The 21,250-nt window shown below is 44.5% G+C and overlaps 1 protein-coding gene across 1 annotated transcript in view; it reads left to right on the top strand.

Moving 5' to 3' along the window:
* Nucleotides 1–1,253: 1,253 nt before the first annotated feature.
* MFAP3L (microfibril associated protein 3 like) overlaps nucleotides 1,254–21,250 on the top strand; it is a 33,546-nt gene continuing 13,549 nt past the window's right edge. Inside the window, exon 1 of the mRNA XM_080928296.1 lies at nucleotides 1,254–1,277. The gene's annotated coding sequence lies outside the window, so the exon portion shown is untranslated. The remainder of the gene's footprint in view (nucleotides 1,278–21,250) is intronic.

The following is a 21,250-nucleotide window of genomic DNA, read 5'->3' as shown; positions in this document are numbered from 1 at the left end:
TTCCTGTCTTCTTGACAGCTGTCCCTGAGTCAGAGTGCAATGCACCCGGTGTGACAGCCAGAGCCACTTCAGGAGCGTTAATTTGCTCAATCCAACTCTCCGTGCTTTTCCAGCAGCCTAAGACCAACAGCAGTGTGGGGGCGGAGCTACTGGAGTTAAAAAAAAAAAACGGTGTGGGGCGTGGCTGGAGGGGGGCGGGATAGAAGAGCCCAAGAGGAGGAAACTGTCACTGTCCCAGAAACTGACAAGATCTCCCTAAAATGAATGATAGATGATAGATAGAAAGATAGGTAGATAGGTAAGTAGATAGATTAGATAGAAAGATCGATGAGAGGGAGATAGATAATATTTAAATGGGTGGGGAAGGATGGGGAAGAAATCCACTAATATTACAGGACTGTTCACAGAAAACTTATGTAGATGTTAAAATATTTTTAAGATACTTATTTTTCCATCAAAACAACTTAACTGCTCATTAGCGAGAACGTCGAAACTGCAAATAATTTTAAGAGTCAGTTTTATAAATTCTCCCGGAACCCCACCATTCAGAATCCACCGCGAACACCCTGCTGTGTCTTATCCGTGTCACTTCGAGGCGTCCACTGTGCTTTTGCTGTGACAGCGCGGCCGCCTAGGAGGCCCCAGATGCTCCTGCTCGCGAGGCGGTGTGACAAGACCAGGTAGGTTAATATGTGGGTGGGCTGGTTGCCCGTGGCATCCAGGATGACACTCGCAGACGCCTTTGCCTGCGTGTCCTTGAACGCCACTGGGACGCGACGCTCTGGAAAGTTGCGGTGACAACGCCCGCAGCGCCCTGCCCCCGACAATTACCAGTCACGCGGCCCCAGCACCACTCACTCAGTCGGGTGGAGGAGTCACGGTGGCTCGCAGGAGCCCCGCCCAGTGAGCGCCCGGTCCCGCCCAGAGGCGGAGCTCCCTGAGCGTGATGCTCCCCTGCGGACCTCCCTGCTCATCCGGGTGGGCGGAGCCCACCTCCCGCAGCGGCCCGCCCCCGCCCGCGGCTGCGGCGAAAACCCGGATCTGCATAGCGCACCGGACCTCGGCGCCGCCGGGAGCCGCACTGGGCATGCTCGGCTTTCGCCGGCTCTGGAGCCTGTAGGTGGGAAGCTCCGGCTCCCGGCGGCGGGGCTCGTAACCGGCATCGAGAAGAGGCGCGGGCGGAGGCGGAGGTTGGTACGCGCTCGGTGCTGCAGAGTTCCCCGGGTGGCCATGGCGAGCGGCGCACGGCGACCACCCGAGTGGCGCAGTGGTGTCAGGTCAGTGAAGGCACGGGGCGTGCGAGCCTGGGCGGCGGGCTTCGGTAGGAGGGAGCCTCGCACCGGGTTTGTGGTTAGCGGCCGCCGGAGCTGCAGAACTTTCGGACGGCTGGGCTGTTGGAGGCTACGCGCCTGGAGGTGCCCTGCGCTCCCAGCTCTTGGCTGGTCGCAGGATGCTAGAAATACATGCAGGGCGGAGACAGGCGGGTTGGGGACAGCCGGGTCCCAGGCTCGTGCCACAACCTTCTGAAGGCCAGGAGTGCGCTGTCCACTGCGCGTTAGCACAGAGCCTCCCGGATCTCCCAGGAGGAGAACGCCACGCAGACTGGGCTCTTAGCCCTGCTGTGGATCGTTCTTATCACGGTGCCTCAGTTTCCCCAGACAGAGAACAGGGTGTACTGGCCTTTGCCCGGAAGGCGGCGTGGGGCGCTCCGAGGCGCTGCGTCTGGATGCTGCAGGAGTGTGGGAAGCAGCGGGTGCTAAGAGCTGCCTCCTAGTCACCGGAGCTCTTAGAGTTTGTCGCATTTCCCACCATAGCAAGTTGACACGAAATTGTCTAGTGGCCTGGAATTGGTGGTACACGCTTCTTAAATGCAGAGTCAATCCTTTTTAAACCCGAGCATTGCCTGTCTCCCTCTTTTAAAATAGCTTGGGATCGCAAATTCCAAGGCTTATAAAGCTAACTGGGAAAAAGGAAAGGCAGTGTTTGCAGGTGCATCAGCTGCTTACCCTGTAGAAAATATTATTGCTCCGTTGTCATTGTTTTGAAAGACACTTGTTCAAAGTGTGGTTACTGTAGTCATCTTTATTTGCTCCAGCTTTATATTAAGAACTTGGAAACAGCACTGCAGAAACAGTGGTTTTTGAAGTTTTCACACTTTTTTTTTTCTATACGAAACACTTTTTTTAAGTTGCTACTATACTCGACATAGTAAAATGTTCGGGATGAAATATGCAAGATGGAAAAAGAATTATTTTCAGGAGAGACTAAATTAGAGCAAGGTAGTTTGCAGACATTGAGCTAATGCACAAAAGTGCAATCTGTGCCTTCTAAGGCAATGTTCCTGGTTTCCCTACAGCTACCCATGTACATCTATTAAAATATTTACAACTTTGAGGAACCCAGCCCATGACTGGTTACGTTTCCTGGTTCTATGTGATGCACCGCGTTAAAAATCTGCCATAATTGTTCCAGACAGCTACGCCTCGTGGCGATTAGAAAGAAACAAGGATCTTTCCTTAGCTGTGTCTTTCTGATTCATGACAGGGAGCTGAGCGCGTAGGTCTTAGGAGTGTCACTGGGGTTGTATTTCTGTGCCCCATGGTTTTACACTAGATGTACATAACAGACTATTTTAAAAAATAAACCTTGCCACACTCGTGTGACCGTGTTCAAATCCTACTCCTCACCCGTTTTGGCAAACAATTGGAAAATTTTAAGACTATTTAAGCTATTGTTTAATTTGAACTTTCAATAATTTTTTTTTTCAAGAACTTCCAAACACTTAAATACTAAGTGGCTACTTGCAGTAACCAAATGTTTTCAATCTTGAACTAATTAATTTAGTTTCCTTAGGCATGTATGTATGAATTTAGAAATTATGTAGATAGTAGTGTTTGCCTAACTTAGAATCCACCCAAGCATTTGGGGTCCAAGTTGTCTTTTCTAGCAAAACTCAAGGGACACTTACACTTCTGACAGTTTCCACAGCCAATCACATTATAGTTAAAATCAGCATTAAGGTGCAAATGGTTGCTTTTAGATTTGCTACAATACCTCCGTGGAACAGTTAAAAATATAGGGGTTGGTTGGTTGGTTATGTGACTATAACTAATTAAAGGCAGACGGAGCCATTTAACACTTATGTTCCAAACAGAGCTCTGTAAATATTTGGTCTTGCCTCTGCCTCCACCTGAGGTCTCTTTTGCATTAAAATATCACATTAAGTTTTCCTCCCCACAAAGTTTTCTGACGAGGCTTCTGAAGCTGCAGGGATGAGTAAGACATCGTGACTCATACCATCTAGTTGGAGCAATGTGCCCGAAGACAAACCAATCCGAGTACAAACAAATATTGCAGTCCGTGTTTGTGTGTAGGCCTGAAAGAGGCAGAGGAAGAGGGCCTCCTTGGGTTTGGAGGAGGAAAGGCCCTTGTGCAAGTGCTGACGTCGTATAGACTCTCTGGGAATACCGAGAATCTGTTTAGAGCCTTTTAAGCAGAGAAGTGGGTCCTCTGAACAGAAAGACCCTGCTGTGCTGGGTGGGAAAATGCCTCCATTCGTGGTCGTGGTAAGACTTTCTGATGTGCTCAGGAAGGAACCTGAGATAGGAAGATATAATTGTGAGTCATGCGTGTGCCCCGTGTCTTCACTGGGCCCTGAGAGGGTTAGGAAGAAGTCTGTGGTGCTGCCTTGAGCAAGACTCCATGAGCTGCTGCCAGCTTTAATGAAAGGGTCCCACAAGCCAATACAGACAGTTGCAAAAGCAAGAAAGTAGGTTCTTCCTCCACCGGTGCCCCTAATCAAGCCCACTAAGATACATGTGTGCCTAGATAATCCGTTTCCATTGTCAACTTACACATCCTTAGAGGGACCAGTGATTGAACTATAGCCCAGAGAAGACTGGCCTTGTGGGCATATCTGTGGAGCATTGACCTTAAAAAAAAAAATAAATAAAATAAAAAAATAAAAAAAAACTATGAATTTTGTTATTAAGAAAACTTTGCAAATAAATAAAAGCATCATGTACTCTAATGAACCATAATTACATAAAATATATTCTATAGTCAAAGTGTAATATTGAATGGGAACAGCCTTTGTTCTAAATGCCAATTCTAATTGTATAGAAAAGACAGACTTCAGGTCTGGTTCATAGGGGCATTTTCTTGATTACTAATTGATATAAGAGGGCCAAGTCCACTGTGGGAGGCACTACTCCCAGCCAAGAGGGCCTGAGCTGTATAAAAATGTAGCTGAATATGAATCAGAGAATAAGCCAACAATGGAGCCAGCCTGCATGGTCCCCATGGTTTCTGCTTTAAGCTTCTTTTTGAGTTCCTGCCCTGTGATGATAGACTTTGGTCGTCAAAGCCAAACAAACCCTTTCCTCCCCAGGTTGCTTCTGATCAGAATATTTTACAACAGAAAGGGAACTAAAACATGGTAAATTTCCAAACCACAGAACAATAAGATGATGAGTATGTCTAAAGTTTCTAAAACTGTGGTAAATCTTTTATGGAAGCTATAGAGAGCTCATGCAGCCTTATTCAAAGGGAGATTTGGTGTAACAAGACAATGGGCAGGGCATAAGGGACACAAAGTATTCCCTTCACAGTGATGAATTAAACTACAAACAAAGGAGGTTGGATTCTATCCCATTAGAGGTAAACAAAGGGAAATGAGCTTAGGACTTGAAACAACAGTCAGCATGACATAACCTGGAGTAACCTGGGAAGAGAATCTTAACGAGGAATAACTAGATCATGTTAGTCTCTGGGCATGTCTTTGGGGAACTGTCTAATTTGTTAATTGATGTAGAAAGACACAGCCCACTGTGGGTGGCACCACTCCCTAGGTAGAGGGTACTGGATAGTATTAAAAAAAAAAGAGAGAGAGAAACCTAGCTGAGTGTGAGGTTGTAAGTTAAATAAACCTTTTCCTTCTCTGTTCTACTTTTTGGCTGGGTATCTGTCACAGCAACAGAAATGAAACTAAAGTAGAAATATTTCTACCAGGTTTATTTTCCTTTAAAATAGCAAGGTGTGGCTGTATTAGTTAACTCTCCTTGCTGTGATAAAACACCATGATCAAAAGTGACTTTTGGGAGAAAGAGTTGGTTTTGGATTATGGTTCCAGAGTGTTAATCCATAATGACAGAGGAGGTGTGGCAGCAGGTAGCTGGAGCAGAAAGGATGCTGGTTACATCTTTAACCACGCACAGGAAACAGTGAGCTGCAAACAGGATCTACCCCATTTGTGACTGCTATGATCTGTCGGCCATGTTTGCCATTGGCTTCCTCCTTGCAGGAAGATCTGGGGCAGCTGCTAATATGAGATTACAAAGCCTCATGCTCAAATATAAGAAACTCAGCTACTCTTTTTCCAATATATCTAGTCTCTTTTCTGGACCAAGCCTCAATTCTTGCCCTATAAAAACCTACAGTCTCATTGAGTTGGTATTGCTCTATGCCTTGAAAATCTAAACTGGAAAAGGCTATCTTATTGTTAAAAGATTGACTCAAAAAGTGTGTTTTTTTTTTTTTTTTTTCCAGACAGTGTAGCAAAGGATGACCTAGGTGATCAGTATCTGTTATTAAAAACAACAGCCATGGGGCTTTATCAAAATTTATCTTAATAAAAAGGTGTGTGTATGTATGTATGTATGTATGTATGTATGTATGTATGTATATTATATAGATTCCATTTACATAATACCATTCTGTTGTTTTGTTGTTTTTACCCAAATGTCCTTTCACAATGATTCAATAATTCTTCTATTCCACTGTGGTGTTACTAGCTCAGGATAAATTTGCCAATCAAAAGAAAAAGCAATCAGGGAGAGATTCTACAAAGAAAAAAAAAAGTGATATCTATTTTGGACTGACTTCGTTTCACTGGGAATATTAAGCAATGAGCACATAAAAGGTTAAGGTAAGAGAAGGTTTAAAACCCCAGATGGGAAGGATTACATCGGGCGTTCAGATGTAATCCTCAATCACAGTTATTACTGACAGGAATGGCTTCCGCCTAAGATTCCACAGAACTGCTGGGTAAACATCCTTATTGCATACTTTGTACAGTTTTAGAAGTTTGTGCTATGACAGTTCTCAGAGGATCATGTGTTAAGAATCTGTCCTTCATGACTTTGCGGCTATGTTCATTTTCTTAGGGTTGATCAAGCAACTCCGCGTTTTGATTCTGACAATCTTTATATTTCTTTTCCTCCTTTTAGAACTTTCTCTGCATCAATTACTCTTTGGGATATTGTGCCTTTAGTTATACCTTTCTTCTCTTAAGATTTATTTGTTTTTTATTTCATGTGTACGTCTGTGTTGCATGCATGCTGTGTCTAAGGAGACCAGAAGAGGTTTTCAGATCCTCTGAAACTGGAGCTATACATGGCTGCTAGCTGCCATGTGGGTGCTGGGAACCCACCACAGGTTTTCTATAGCTCTTAACCACTGAGCCATCTCTCCAGTCTGGACCTTGTTTTTAATATCCAGTCTTTCTCCGAGTGCTCGTCTTGTACCTTCTTGGTATTCTAGCCTTGGTCTTCTAATTTGTAAGCTACTGTGTTCTTTATGAGTAACTGGGTTTCCCTGTGACTGCACCAGTTACCCCAGTGTTCCCACGTCTGTATTTCAACCCCAACTCTCTCGAGTATATCTCCTATCCATGCATTAACTCATTGATTTATTCAATAAAAGTTGACATCCTAAGATTTTATCATCCAGTGGAGGGATGGGCATACACAAAAGGCAATCACCTGAAATATAGAGTTTGGGGTGATGTTGGGGCCTTTTAACCAAGACTTCCTAGGTAGTTAGGGTCTTTCCAGATGGGAAAGGGAAGGAAGACAGCATTGGAAGCCACAGAGGTTTTATGAAAACAGCAAGAAGTCAGTAAGGGACATATGGAAGAGCGCAGAGGGAGAGGGGAAGCCAGGAGGACAGTAAGCTGGGGGCTCGGAATGCAGAACATCCTGAAAAGCTATGCGAGTTTTGCTCAAGAGTTCAGAATCACCCTGAACAACATGATGTGTTGTTTTGTTTGCAGTCCTAGGGATTTGAACCCAGGCAGACACTCTGTGAACTGAACTGTATCCCCAGCCTCTGGAGTATGTTTTCCATCGGCTTCTGGAGAGTCAGATGATTATAACAACAAGGCGTGTATGCAAGCTACATGGGCTTATGGTTTGGAAGCAAATCAAGGAGGAAGGAGTCTCTTAGGGTGGTGCCTGACAAGGTGATAATCACCAGAGCAGAAGAAGCAGTGTGGTGGCCAAGTGCCTAGGAGTGAGACGTGCTAGGACGAGGTGATCGATTATTACTTTTGGACAGGAAGCGAAGGGAGGCATTTAAAACACTCCCGGGCAATTGATTTGATTGTCAGGCATTGCATATAAATGAGGCACACCTGCTTGATGCAACGCTTCCTGGCTCTATCCCAGGGCACAATTGGACACTCCAGAGAGATTAATTTCCATTGTATACACTTAAAACAGGAAGAGGAGTAAATGCCCAAGCCCAAGACCACGGTGTGTGAACCTTATTTACCATTGCAAGGCACCGGCGCTGTCAGAGGGATATAAATGAAAGGAATCTGTCCTGTAGTACTTCACCTCTCGATGGGCGTATGTGGAGCCTGCGCTGGAAGGGCATCTTTAGAGGATGGGTCGCTACAGTGGACCTTGTGATCAGCGAAAAGAAGAAGACAGGGAAAAGAAGGATACTTTAGTATCCTGTAACAGATACTTAAGAGTAATCCTAGCCCTTTCCTTCCATTGAGGACTGGAGGCTGTAGATAGTCAGAGGGGAAGCAAAGGGGAAAGGTTTGTTTCTTGAAGATATAAGTGGGTTGGAGTAATGGGCTCCAGAGTTGTACATTGATGGGGCTCACCCAATTCACACAAGGTCAGAGTTTGGAGACTTGGCTACTTCAGATGGTCCTCCTGAGATCATTAAAGGAATATTCTCTACATGTAAGAATACATCCATGTATACATGCATGCATACATACATACACACATATATACATGTGCACACGTATACCCCCCCACACAGCTACACCTGATTTAACAAGCATAGGCATACTTGTGGCCGTGGGTACTGCACTGAGTCTGACTGATGCCTTTTCCCCAAAGGTTCAGTTCCTCTGCAAGGACAGTAGGCACACAGCCACCATGGGGACTGATGCTCACACAGTCACCATGGGGACAGATGCAAAGCCCATCTTCTCTATTATTAGCAGAGGAAGCTCCTTGACTCTCTCTAGGCTTTACTTGGAGCATGCTTATGGGATGACAGTGGGCAGCTTAAATCTAGAACCGATTCCATTTACCGCCTGTTGGCTGGCTGCTGTGACTCTCGGATTCTATATTTCTGTGTTATTCTAAGTGGAATGGCCCATCCTGTCTACTGCTACTTCTGCTAGTAGCCCAATTATGGGGGGAAAGGCTTAGTTATCCTTGTTTGTTCTCTCTCTCTCTCTCTCTCTCTCTCTCTCTCTCTCTCTCTCTCTCCCCTTCCCTCCCCACTCCCTTCCTTTCCCTCTCCCTCTTTGTCTCTCTCTCTCTCTCTGAGTCTCTCTCTGACTCTCTCTCCTTTCCTCCCTCCTCTCTTTCCCCTCCCTCCCTCTCATCCCCCCTCTGCCTCTGTGTGTGAGTGTGTGTTATTTTTTTTTTTTTTTAACTTCAAGCTTTTGGACAACCCTAGGTGATCTCATCTCTGTTGGAGTCTACAGAGATGTCTCAAAAGTAACCAGTGTTCCTCGACTCCAGCATACTTTCCAGAAACCTGAGATTCATTTCCAGAAAGCATCTGGCCTCTTGCCTATCTTTGCCTTCATGGGGGCTTAGCATTTCCCCATGGGGTTTGTACATGGTGCCACTTTAGACTTTTAGCTTACTCTTGCCTGTGACGGGCATCTCATGCCAGCTTCGAGGCTGTGTTCTGTCACCCCCCTTTCTCATGTGAGTGCTCGGTTTTGCCTCCCACGGAATGGGCCATCTATCCCAAAATGCTTTTCACATTTCTCTGGAGATTCTAGAGTCTGGAAAGCCCAGTTGTTAAACTGAGTTTTTGGATTGTATGCCAACATCAGAGTTCTCAGGATGGCACTCACAACAGACACAGTAGAAGAGCTTTGTGAAAATGTATCACAACACATGACAATTTACTTCTACACTTACTTTCCACAGCGAAGCCATTATTGCTGCTGAGAAAACTGTGGTGTCTCTTTTCTTCATCCTCCAGGTCTTGGCTAAGCCCAGGGAATAGTCTGTACCCTTTCTGGTTTGCCTCATATGAATTTCAGTGCCTTGCCTTGCTAGGTGCCTGGAAGGTAGAAACCTGGCCTTGAACTTTTTCTACTAGAGAAATTGGTATTAAACTGACACGAATCACCTTATAAATAATTTTCCAGTTAGTTAATAGAATCAGCTCTCTGTTGTGTTTATAGCTTGGCTAGGCCTGACTGCCCAGGTAATCACTAAAAACACCTGGTGCTTATTCTGGGCCTACAAGGTCTTTGCCCATCACAGCAGGGAGAAGCTGTGTGGGAAACCAGGAAATTTCTATTTCCAACTGGTTATTGTTTTTAATCATTGACTTATCTGTGCATACTGGAGTTTTGCCTATATTTAGCTGTGTGTCTGCTTGCATGCCTGGTGCCTGCTGAGGCCAGGAGAGAGCATCAGATGCTTTGCAGAGTTAGAGATGGTTTAGAGATGTCAGTCATATGGGTGTTGGGAATCCAACCTGTGCCCTTTGGAGGAATACCCAGTGCTCTTAGCCACTGAGCTATCTCAACTGCAAATTGATTTTGTTTCTAACTGTTTGCCATATTGTCATACTGAGAGACATGTAGGCTTGCTGAGAATTGATATATATATATATCAATATATTACATATATATAATAGAATCAGCTAGAAAGCAATTCAGGTCTATACTTTTGCCCCAAACCACCGAAGTGATTACTAAGAAATGTATGCAGTTTAAATCTAAATATGTCTGGCCTTTAGACAGCTTAGCTAAGCTGAGGTGTGTCCTCAGTGGTCACTGTGAACACGTTGCTGGAGCCCTGGGCTGGAAATCTGAAGGTTTGAGTCCAGCAAGAAGCTCCCTGGGCCAGGGCCAGCAGCTTCAAATTGCTTCTTCCAGGGTCACATGGGCAGAATCCCATAGGCCTGCCCCAACCCCAGAGCACAGGGGGCTTCTGAGGGTTGAATGTTTTATAAGCCATAAATGGGGTCGATGATAAAGGAAGGCATTGTTACTCTCTTAATACGAATTAAGTCAGGTGGAGCTTGAGTTACAGAATCCCTTCAGATCTGGGTCACAGAGGTCCAGTGGTGTTAGTGTGAGTGGCCGAACCACTTCACATGTGGAATGTTGGGTATGCAACTCCACTTTGTGAGAATGGGCGGCTGAACCAGGAAAGAGGAAAAGCTGTTTAACTTACTCCAGTGATTAAGTGCATTTTTTTTTCAGATGGATAAATGTTTTTCATTACTACAATGAAAACCAAAGCCTTACTTGGTTGATGTCCTTGACTGTGAATTTGAATGGCTTTAATCAAATGCTCAGAGGCACAGGGAATAAAGGATGCTTGGGTGTTTGGGAATACCGATTAAGAATATTTATTTCAAGCCTTGAACAGAGCTCTAGAGTCAGTGGGGCTCAGTCCTTGCTCTTCTGTGTTTCAGAAGACAGATTGGAGTCTGTGTTGTACCCAGAAGGATAGTCTCTGCCAGACTTGTAGTTTGTTACTGCTAGGATCAGGGTTGAGTCCCAAAGAGGGTGTGAGTGGACAGTCCTCCTGCCTGGAGAATGTGAGCCCATGCTCTCTGTGGATACAGGAAGTTCTGTTCCCTACAGAGGGAAGTTATTGCATGCCTTATGGCACACCAGCTTTCCTGTGAACCATCCTTCAAGTCTCAAGTTTGACCTGTTGATACTGGGATAATTTTTTTTCCTTTTAAAGGAAGAGTTTCTTTGGGCTCACAGGTTGAGGGGACAACCTGTAGAGGCAGGGAAAATGTGGCTTCAGGATTGTGAGGAAGCATTTGCAATCAGGCAGCAGAGAGATGGATGTTGGGCCTCAGTAACTGTCTTAGTCGGGGTTTCTATTCCTGCACAAATCATCATGACCAAGAAGCAAGTTGGGGAGGAAAGGATTTATTCAACTTATACTTCTATATTGCTGTTCATCTCAAAGGAAGTCGAGACTGGAAGCAGGAGCTGATGCAGAGGACATGGAGGGATGTCACTTACTGGCTTGCTTCCCCTGGCTTGCTCAGCTTTCTTTCTTATAGAACCCATGGCTGGTCTACCAGCCCAGGGATGGCACCACCCACAGTGGACTGTGCTACCCCCATCACTAGTTGAGAAAATGCCTTACAGCTGGATCTCATGGAGGCATTTCCTCAACTGAGGCTCCTTTCTCTGTAATAACTCCAGCTTGTGTCAAGTTGACACAAAATCAGCCAATGCCGCTACCCTTTCTTCTTTTTATTCAGTCTGAACCCCTAGCCTATGTGATGGTATAACCCACATTCAAAACAGATCGTCCTTTCAACTTAAAAATCCAGAACTCTAGAAACTCTAGAAGCACCATGTTAACATCTGGAATCAAGCTAACAGTGAAGATTAACCCAGGGATAGGATTTAATCTGTGTCCTAACAATTCTCCTGTTTGTTCTCTTATCTCCCCTTATCATTTCTTCCCCTGGCCAGCCACTGCCTTGATCGCTGTGCTTAGGGAACCCTGGGCTTGGGAGGAACCTAAGAGAAAGGTCTGCAGTTCAGAGGTACTGGATGATCCCACATAAGGAAATTAGTCGCAGACTTCATCTCAGGTTGTAGACCTTAATCTTAAAGTTCCAAAGTCCTTTCCTCCTCACATCTCCCCCTGGGATTTCTGTCTTCCACCTTAACTTCGGAGTCCATCCCATTTCTCCTCCCAGAAACCCTGCCTATCCTCTGTCCTTGATGATCTCAGCCCCTTGGCTGCAGGAAGGCCCTCATTGTGTTCTTAATTCTAGCTGTAGCCTAGAGTGTGGTGAATGCCCCTATTGGACGTTATTCAGTTATTCTTTGCTTTATTGAGAGCTACTAATATCCCGAGGCTCATAATGAGTTTGATAGTTTTATTACAGGCTTTGCCCTTGCAAAATAATCAGCCGCCCTCTGAAAGAGTGCATGGGAAAAACTGCTCTCCCAACTCCAGAGCAGCGAGTTAATTGCATTTGGCCGGTTGGGAAGCTGTGTATGCACAAAGACTCATTCACTGTGCCAGCCATGAGACTTTATGGAGTTCCCAGAACTAGGAAGAAAATCTGAACGTAAAATTGGTCCTGGCCTGTTTTACAATTAAGAAAGTGTGTTGAGACTATTATTCCCCGAGCTGGCAAGATGGCTCCCAGGTAAAAACACTTGCTAAGCATGATAGACGACCCAAGTTCAGTCCCCAACCTGAATTTAATCTCTCTATCCCAACAACGGAAAGAGAACCAGCTTCCAATACTGTATACAGACCTCTTAGTCCACATCCATGCTTTGGTTCTCATGTGCATATGCACAAAAAATAATATTTTTTTAAATAATGGGGCAGGAGCAATAGCTCAGTAGTTAGGAGTATTTGCCACTCTTGTAGAAAGACCAAGGTAGTCAGATTTGTTTCCCAAAACCCACATCAGGTGGAACACAACTGCCTGTAACTCCAGTTCCAGGAGATCTGAGGCCCCTTCTGCATGCAGGCATTCATGCATGTACATAAAAATAATTCAATACTTTTGTGAAAGTATCATATCTCTCCCTGGTTTGCAGACCTCAACACTGGCATGCTAACAGTCACTGAACTTGTACATAGCTAAGGAGTTAATCCTCCAATAAAACTCCTCCATGCTCCATGGGATCCTCTGAGCATTTCTTCCTGGGGACTGGGAAGAGCTCTGACCTATGGATATATCCAGATGGTTTTACTCTGACTTGAGGAGGCTTTAAATCATATATACAAAGAAAATGTTGGGAGATGGGATTGAGATAGGGTTAAAAACAAGAATTTTAAATGGGCAGAAATCACAGTATAGATTATCAAGTTAACATTAACAATTGACTGTGAGGAGCTAGGAAGATAGTTCAGGCATGAGGTGGTTACTGCAGAATAAAGACCAGACTTAGAGCCACAGAAGCCATGTAGAAGGTTGGGTGTGCTGGTGTGAGCTAAAAAATCTCAGCACTGGGCAACAGAAACAGGAAGATGTCCGCCCCACTGAGAGACTGTCCCAAAAGTTAAGGCAGGGACACCCAGTGTCGACCTCTGGCCTCCACAGGTACAAGATGGGTGTGTGTATCCACACAGGCTTGTGTGTACATAGGTAGACACTGTACACATAGACAAAGATCGGGGCTAGAAATTTTGAATTTTCCTCTGTTATACTACAAATGAATGGGACAAATATTTTGCTTTTGTGAAGAGTAAAATGGGGGAAATACATTCTAATGCTAGAAGCACAGAAGGCAGAGCAACTAGAAGTGCTCTGGACCAGCCTTAGGTGGACTGTGAACTCTAGGAAGGATGACGTAAGAGGTAATAAATGCCAAAATAAGCATCCTGACCACTGCAATAATCCTTCTTTCTCCTGTTTGCTCTTTTGGCACAGTATCTCACTGTATAGCCCAGGCTAGCCCCAAAGTAACAACAACCCTTTTGTCTAGCCTCCAGAGTGCTGGTATTATAAACGTATGCTACCATACTTGGCTGTCTCCATGAGAACCCTTTAAAAATCTGTCTTGGCAATATTGCTGGTGCCAAGAAGTGCATGCCGACAGGAACCTGATACAGCTGTCTCCTGAGAGGCTCTGCTAGAGCCTGACAAATACAGAGGCTGATGCTCACAGTTAACCATTGAACTGAGTCAGGGTCCCCAATGGAGGAGTTAAAGAAAGAATTGAAGGAGCTGAAGGGTTTTACAACCCCATAAGAACTACACCAACCAACCAGAGCTCTCAGGGACTAAATCACCATCCAAAGAGTACACATGGACAGACCCATGGCTCCAGCTGCATGTGTAGCAGAGGATGGCCTTGTTGGGCATCAGTGGGAGGGAAGACCCTTTGTCCTGCCAAGGCTTGATGCTCCAGTGTAGGGGAATGTCAGGGCCAGGGCAGGGATGTAAGAGGGGGTAGGGAGGTGAACACCTTCATAGGAGTAGGGGGAAGGGGAATGAGATAGGGGGTGAAGAGGGGAAACTAGGAAAAGGATAACATTTGAAATGTAAGTAAAATATAGCCAATACAAAAAGTCTGTCTTGGACACTGGCTTAGCAGCATGAAGGCTTTACAATAACCTTTCCAGTGTGTATTCTCTTCTCAGGTTTCTTCCCTGTTGGCATGCATCTAAGGATGTTTCCCTGTGTTCATTTAAAGGTTTATGTTTATTGAGACCCAAATGATTTTGAGCCATTGCTTTAGCATGAGAACTAAGAGACACTAAATATGTGCTACAAGTATGATCACCTCATGAAGGACACAACTACAGTTACAGTCTTCACTTTATGTCCCAAGTACTGGAACTTCAACTCAGTGACAAGAGATTCTAACCAGCCCCATCTAGGCAGGAGCAGCCATAGGCTCTTTATATTGGTTCTGCACCACTAATCCTTGGCAATGGGTTGCCTTCTCTTAGATTCCCTTTCAAATCTTGCATAAGGAAATACCTTTATGAACAAGGTCTAAGGTTTTCCAGGACTAATGTTCTAATTCAGTGAGCAAATTCATATAACAGACCTGTTTTCAACTTGTCTAGCAATTATATCTAGAGAGGAAATCTTTCATAATGTGTGTGTTCCTTTATACAGCTTTGTGATTTTTTTTTTCTCTTTAAAAGACTGTAGTAACAAATCCCTAGAATACACCTTTTCCAATGATCAACCTTTGTGAACATTTGTATTTAATAAGTTGCCAACAGTAACTTACCTGTTGTACTGGCTGGTTTTGTGTCAACTTGACACAAGCTGGAGTTATCACAGAGAGAGCAGCCCCAGTTGAGGAAATGCCTCCATGAGATCCAGCTGTAAGGCATTTTCTCAACTAGTGATCAAGGGTGGAGGACCCACCCCATTGTGGGTGGTGCCATCCCTGGGTTGGTAGACCTGGGTTCTATACCAATTAGGCTGAGCAAGCCAGAGAAAGCAAGCCAGTAAGCAACATCCCTCCATGGCCTCTGCATCAGCTCCTGATTCCTGACCTGCTTGAGTTCCAGTCCTGACTTCCTCTGGTGATGAACAGCAATGTGGAAGTGTAAGCTGAATAAACCCTTTCCTCCCCAACTTGCTTCTTTGTCATGATGTTTGTGCAGGAATAGAAACCCTGACTAAGACACCTGTATATTAAATGGACTTTTAAAATAATTTCATGGCCATGGTACAAGACCATTTAAACATGTTTTTAAGCCATACTCTTTCTCTTGAGACAAAGTCTTACAGCCTGACTGGTCTTAAGCTCACTATGAGGCTGAGGATGATCTTTAAACTTGTGATCCTCTTGCCTACACCTTAGAGTTCTGACACCATAACCTCTGAGCTCAGTGCTCAGAACCATCCCCAAGATAAACACATGTGCTAAGCAAGTGCTATACCAACTGAACTACACCGCTAGCCCCTATAACTATTTGTAATCAGAACAACAGACTATTTAGGGAAGGTGTGATAAAAATTACTTATATATCACCAACATATATGGTATACATGTAGCATATGGGGCCTTATAGTTATTTATTTAATTGGAAAAGCCCATTTTTGATAAATGCGTACCCTTTATGTCAAAAACTTAACAAAGCCTACGATTCTTTGGAGGGTCTCATGTTGGTGTGGTTGATAGAATGGTGATGGATAGATATTTATGTAGCATGTCCCCTCTGTTGTGTCTAGTGGTTATCTGCAGCAATCCAACAAGTCAGATGTGTATTTTGTTCCATCCAGTAAGTAGCTAGAAATAGTCCTAAGACTCTTCTACATTAAGTCCACGGTAACGCACAGTGAAGTGAGGTTTCCCCTTGTCAATCACAAGCTCTACTCTTCTGAAGATGTGCTGCCATGTATCTTGGTTTATGACAGCTCATCCCTTTGGGTGGTGTCACTGTTGCTTGTCCTTGAAACATCTGTGAGAGACAGGACCAGTGGGGCTGGAAGAAGTGAGAGGACCATGCCGGAACTACTCTTGACCCTGCTGCCTCAGAGACAGTGGATACCACTGCCCAAGGGTGCATTAGTCAAAATCCATAAGTTTTGTGTACATGTGTATTCTACCAACAGTACTCCACTGGTTTTTGGCAAATGAGATATTTCTTAGATTGTTTAATTGGAGACTCCACTGCTCAGGAAGTCTGATACTACCTTTTGTTTTTTTTTTTTTTTTTTTTTTTTTCTTTTATTTATTGGATATTCTATTTATTTACATTTAAAAAGTAATCCCCTTTCTCCTATCCCCCTACCTCCTTCTCCTTGCTTCTTAGAAGATGCTCCCACTCCTGCTCACTCCCACCTCAATGCCCTAGCACTTGCCTACACTGGGGAAACAAGACTTCACAGGACCAAGGACCTCTTCTCCTCTTGATGACCTGTGAGGCCATCCTCTGCTACATATGCCATGGGTCCCTCCATGTGTACTCTGGTTGGTGGTTTAGTCCCTGGGATCTCTGTGGGGTCTGGTTGGTTGATAGTGTTGTTCTTCCTATGAGGTTCCAAACCCCTTCAGCCCCTTCAGTCCTTTCTTTAGCCCCCCCCCCCCAATTGGGGACCTGTGCTCAATCCAAGGGTTTCCTTAACCTGATAACAGTTGGTCTTTAAATCCTGCCCATTCTAATCCTTACAACCCCTTCCTTTCTGATTTGCCAGCTGCTTTCCTTCCCTTTTGCTTTTTGTTCAGACTTGACTCTTCCTTCTCTCCTTGGATGGTGTGGCAGTCTCCTAGAGACCTCTACATCAGCAGCCACCGAGTTCAGAGCAGGGTAACCTTTGTAAACAGAGTGCCCCTGTCTTCAGCATCCCATACCACCACCCACTCCATCTGGACAAGCTTGCCCAGTCTCCTCCTTTGTGTATGCATGGAAACTTTCAGGAATGTTTCTTCAATCAAAAGGTGTTTCGTAGGCTCTCTGAATCACCTGTGCACCAGAGAAAACAGTGCTGACTCATATGTTGTGACAAAACCTCATTGTGTGACTAAACAGAGTATTTGTCCCCATTTGATGGAAAGGTGCCAGCAATAATACAGCCAAGGCGGAAAAACAATAATGTATATTCATTTAGTTTAAAACACTCTTAACAAGATGCCCCCTTTTCCCCACTCTCCATAAATACATCGTGTGTAGTCCTGCAGGCTCTAGATGGAGAAGAAAGAACCAGGATTCAACAGACCATCCTATTAAATACCTGTAGGTAAAATATAAGAGTTGGGAAATAGGAAAAAAATGGACAAATTAACAAAAGAACATTTGATGTTTGCCACACATTTTCTCTTTTTTTCCAATTTGTAGAAAATAAGGTAGCCGATGAAAGTTTTCCCAGAGGCCCCAAACAAACACAGAGCTTAACAACTTGCCCGTTGTAGCCTTTGTTAAGCCCTGCCTTTGAATTTGGAAGCACTGCATTTCAAGCTGCTGGATTACAGAGCTCACGCTTATGCTTTACCACCTCAATTTGTCTTTCACAAAGTTGGAGTGTTATTAACTAAACCTTTCCTGATGCTGTCAGATCTCAGTCTCATAGGTTCTTCTTTAGAAAATTCATCCGTAGATTATTTCTTCATCATCCAGTCTTGAGATATCTCCTGTGCTTTGGGCGGGGCATTGTAATTTACTCATGAACAATTACGACTGGATTTTACAGAAGCCTCTCTTCATAAGGCACGTGTGTAAATGTGCTCCCTAGTGCTTTTTACTAAGGATGTCCTGTGGGTCTGTTATGTGGCAGTCCCTCACCATGAAAGAGAAAAGAACAAGGTGGTGGGGTATGTAGGAAGAGTATCAGAAGTTCCACATGAATAGCAGATGCCACAGGGACATGCCACAAGGGCAAGTAGAAGACAGCAAAGCTCTAGGGAGCATTCAACAAACATGACCTAGATGTCCATCTCCAGTTGGATGTGTCACCTAGAAGCAGCTGTCTCTCTCCAGCTAGACTGTGAGCAGATATGGCCTATGATTTATTTAGCTTATAGCACTGTCCATCCCCTATGTGCCTGGCTGTATAGTGACCACTTCACAAATGCTATGTAAGTGAAGGGCATGGCATACAATAGAGTTACTCACTAAAATAACCGCTAATTGATGACTCACTATCACATTGGTGGTTTTTTTTCCCCCCAAAGTAAATATTCATGATTTTTTCCCTGAGTAAAACAAATCTTCCATATGGTCTTTGAAATGTATTACCTGCCCATTGGTAACTTCACAGTGAGATCAGGTAGGAATATGAAGGGAGATTTGGCAGCTCGCTAACTACAGCTCCCACATTAAAATGCAAGTGACTGTGTCTGCCCATCTCAGAGACTCTGAGGAGCCGGGTACAGAAGCCACAATGCATCTATCCCAAGTGCCTACTGAGTTTATAAAAACAGCACTGTAGTATCAACTTTATTCTGGCTAGCACAAAGGATGCATTTGGGAATGCGATGCCAACAAGGCCAGTCTCTGGAAGGAAATAGCTCTTGACCTGCACATTATTTTAACAAATTTCTGTTTATTTTCCCTAGTTGTGTTCTATTTTTTTTTAAAGTCCTCCCATTTTATCTTGCCCTTAGTCTAAGGGCATCCACTCTGCCCTAGAAATTATGGGGTGGAGAGAAGAGAGAGAGAGAGAGAGAGAGAGAGAGAGAGAGAGAGAGAGAGAGAGAGACAGAGAGACAGAGAGACAGAGACAGAGACACACAGACAGACACAGAATATCCAGCGTGTTCACAACAAAGAGGCAAGCCTTTAAATTCTTAGACTAGAGTACCTACAAAGGACCCAAAGGCTGGAGAGATGGCTCAGCAGGTAAGAGCACCAGCTGCTCTTCCAGAGGACCCAGTTCAATTGCCAGCACCCACCACACAGACAGCTCATAACTGTCTGTAATTCCAGGTCCTGATGACCTGATTCCCTCACACAAATATATATGTAGACGAAAACATCAATGCACATACGAAGGATCCAAAGCTAGAAGCTACTGCAATCGTTTCTGGTGCCAGGATGACAATCATTATGGCGTTAGCCCACCAAGCTACATTCTCTAAATAGCATAACTTAGAAGGGAGCCTTCAGGAGCCCAGCTCTGGTAAAAATAGCTTTGTGTGTGGTGCCAATCATTCTTGTTTATCAAGGCAGGCAACGTGCAGTGCTCAGTGTTCTTAGACTTGTCTTGTACTCCGGAGGTACTTGTCCAAAAAAATATGCAACCAATAAAAGTCTAACCTATGTGAAACCCGAAGTCCTACTCCTAGCTGAAGCCCTGCTCCTAGCTGAAGCTCTGCTCCTAGCTATTCTGGATTATAGAATGCTAAAACTGGGAAGAGGGTAACAGGGAACTCTGGGTGAGAAAAGTGTCTTAATCACATTTATTGTGACAGTTGCATAGGTGCATAAAGTGGATAGCCAAAGTGGGTAAGGATTACCGTATGGAAATAAGCCTCAAAGAGTTTGAAAAATGTTTTAAATTCCTTTGCATAATGTCCTCAGTGAGCATTAGCTACGATGCAGACTCCCTGACCACAAAGTCAGCGGCCAGGGCCTGCCTTATTCTCACCTATTCTGCGGTACCCACACAGTGTTGCTTCCTCATCCAGGACTCTGCCTCTGCCATTCCTTGTTAATCCAGAGCTCTTTGACCCCCAGCTCTGTGTCACTTTCTCAGTGAAGTTCTTCCTAACTAGCTAACTCACCACCAAGAGATCATGGTGTGGTTTTCTAAACCTGCATCATGCATTTATATTCTTATTTCCACACGCGAGTTCTTCTTTTCTGCTTCTCCCAGGAGACTGCAAGCCCCACCTACCATAAGCCACCATTGTTGTCTACTCCTGTAGCTCCAAGACCTAGAGAAGAGTCTGCCTATGCTGCTTTTTCAATAGGGTTTGGGTGGGAATAAAGGACTAGATGAAACCTTAGAAATGGCTATGCATTAAAAAGGGAGAGGGGGTTGGAGCCAATGATGAGCCCAGGGAATTAAAGTTTAAGAAGGAAAACTAACAGCAGCTCTTGGGCATGATGAGTCATGTCTGTTCTAGGGATTCAGAAGCAGGAAAACTGAGTTCAGAGCCAGTCTAGGTTATAAAGTGAGGCTCTACCTCCTATTAAAAAAAGACATTCAATGATAACTAGGTGGAAAGATAATAACTAACCTGGAAAGAGAATTTTGAAAAAGAATAATTAATAATACCAATTACCATAATGGTTTGGGTAGAAGAAGACAACCACTCGGTAACAAGGCATGATTGTGGACTTCACAGGGGCCACCTAATGAAAGAGCAAGTAAAATATAGAGTGAGAGAGTGTGGGGGAGGAAAGATATGTGAGCAGCTGGGCATGAGGTACGAAATGCTTTTCGAAAGGCAGAGTAATAACTACTGGGAATTCATGACCTGAAGCACTGGTGGAAGAAAGATGGTCCCTGCTGTCTGAAGATTAGAATACCACACTGGCTTAAGACACTTGATTCTCAAGCTGACGATGTCATCTGCATCATGGAAAGACAATCTAAAACCAAATGAGTGCAGGTGGACTACCAGATGTCCCCAATGCCTGGCAAAGGTCCACACTCGTTTCTTCATTATCACCGTGATTACATGGTTGAGCAGTTCTTCCCAGAAGCACTCTGCCTCCTGGGTGTAGAAGTGGAGAAGACAGTTGGCTTGGTCAAGGTCATCTACGGGCTGAGGAAATGTGTCATGGAGATATGGAGAGAAGACACTCTAGACTGTGGTCTATGTGGTTGGGTATGAATGAAACATAAATAAAACTTGAAAGTCATATGTGGGGAGAAAGACTGAGAAGCACAAGGGTCAGAGAGCCCAGGGAGAAGAGAAAGGTATCTGCCGAGATGGTAGGGGGCAGCTAAAGATGGTTTAATTAGAACCTGGGAACTGCATGGAACTTTAGAATTTAGAATTTGGACACTGGGTGTGGCTAGAGGAGTAGTAGATAAAATGAGGGGGTGGAAGGGGTAAGGGAACAAGTGAAAGTTAGACCTTAGGCATAGAAGAAGCCATCATGTT

The sequence above is a fragment of the Micromys minutus genome (genome assembly GCF_963924665.1).
Source record: "Micromys minutus genome assembly, chromosome: 14".
NCBI classification, from domain to species: Eukaryota; Metazoa; Chordata; class Mammalia; order Rodentia; family Muridae; genus Micromys; species Micromys minutus.
Note: the sequence above shows the minus strand (reverse complement) of the source record. Positions and strands in the feature narration are given on the sequence as shown.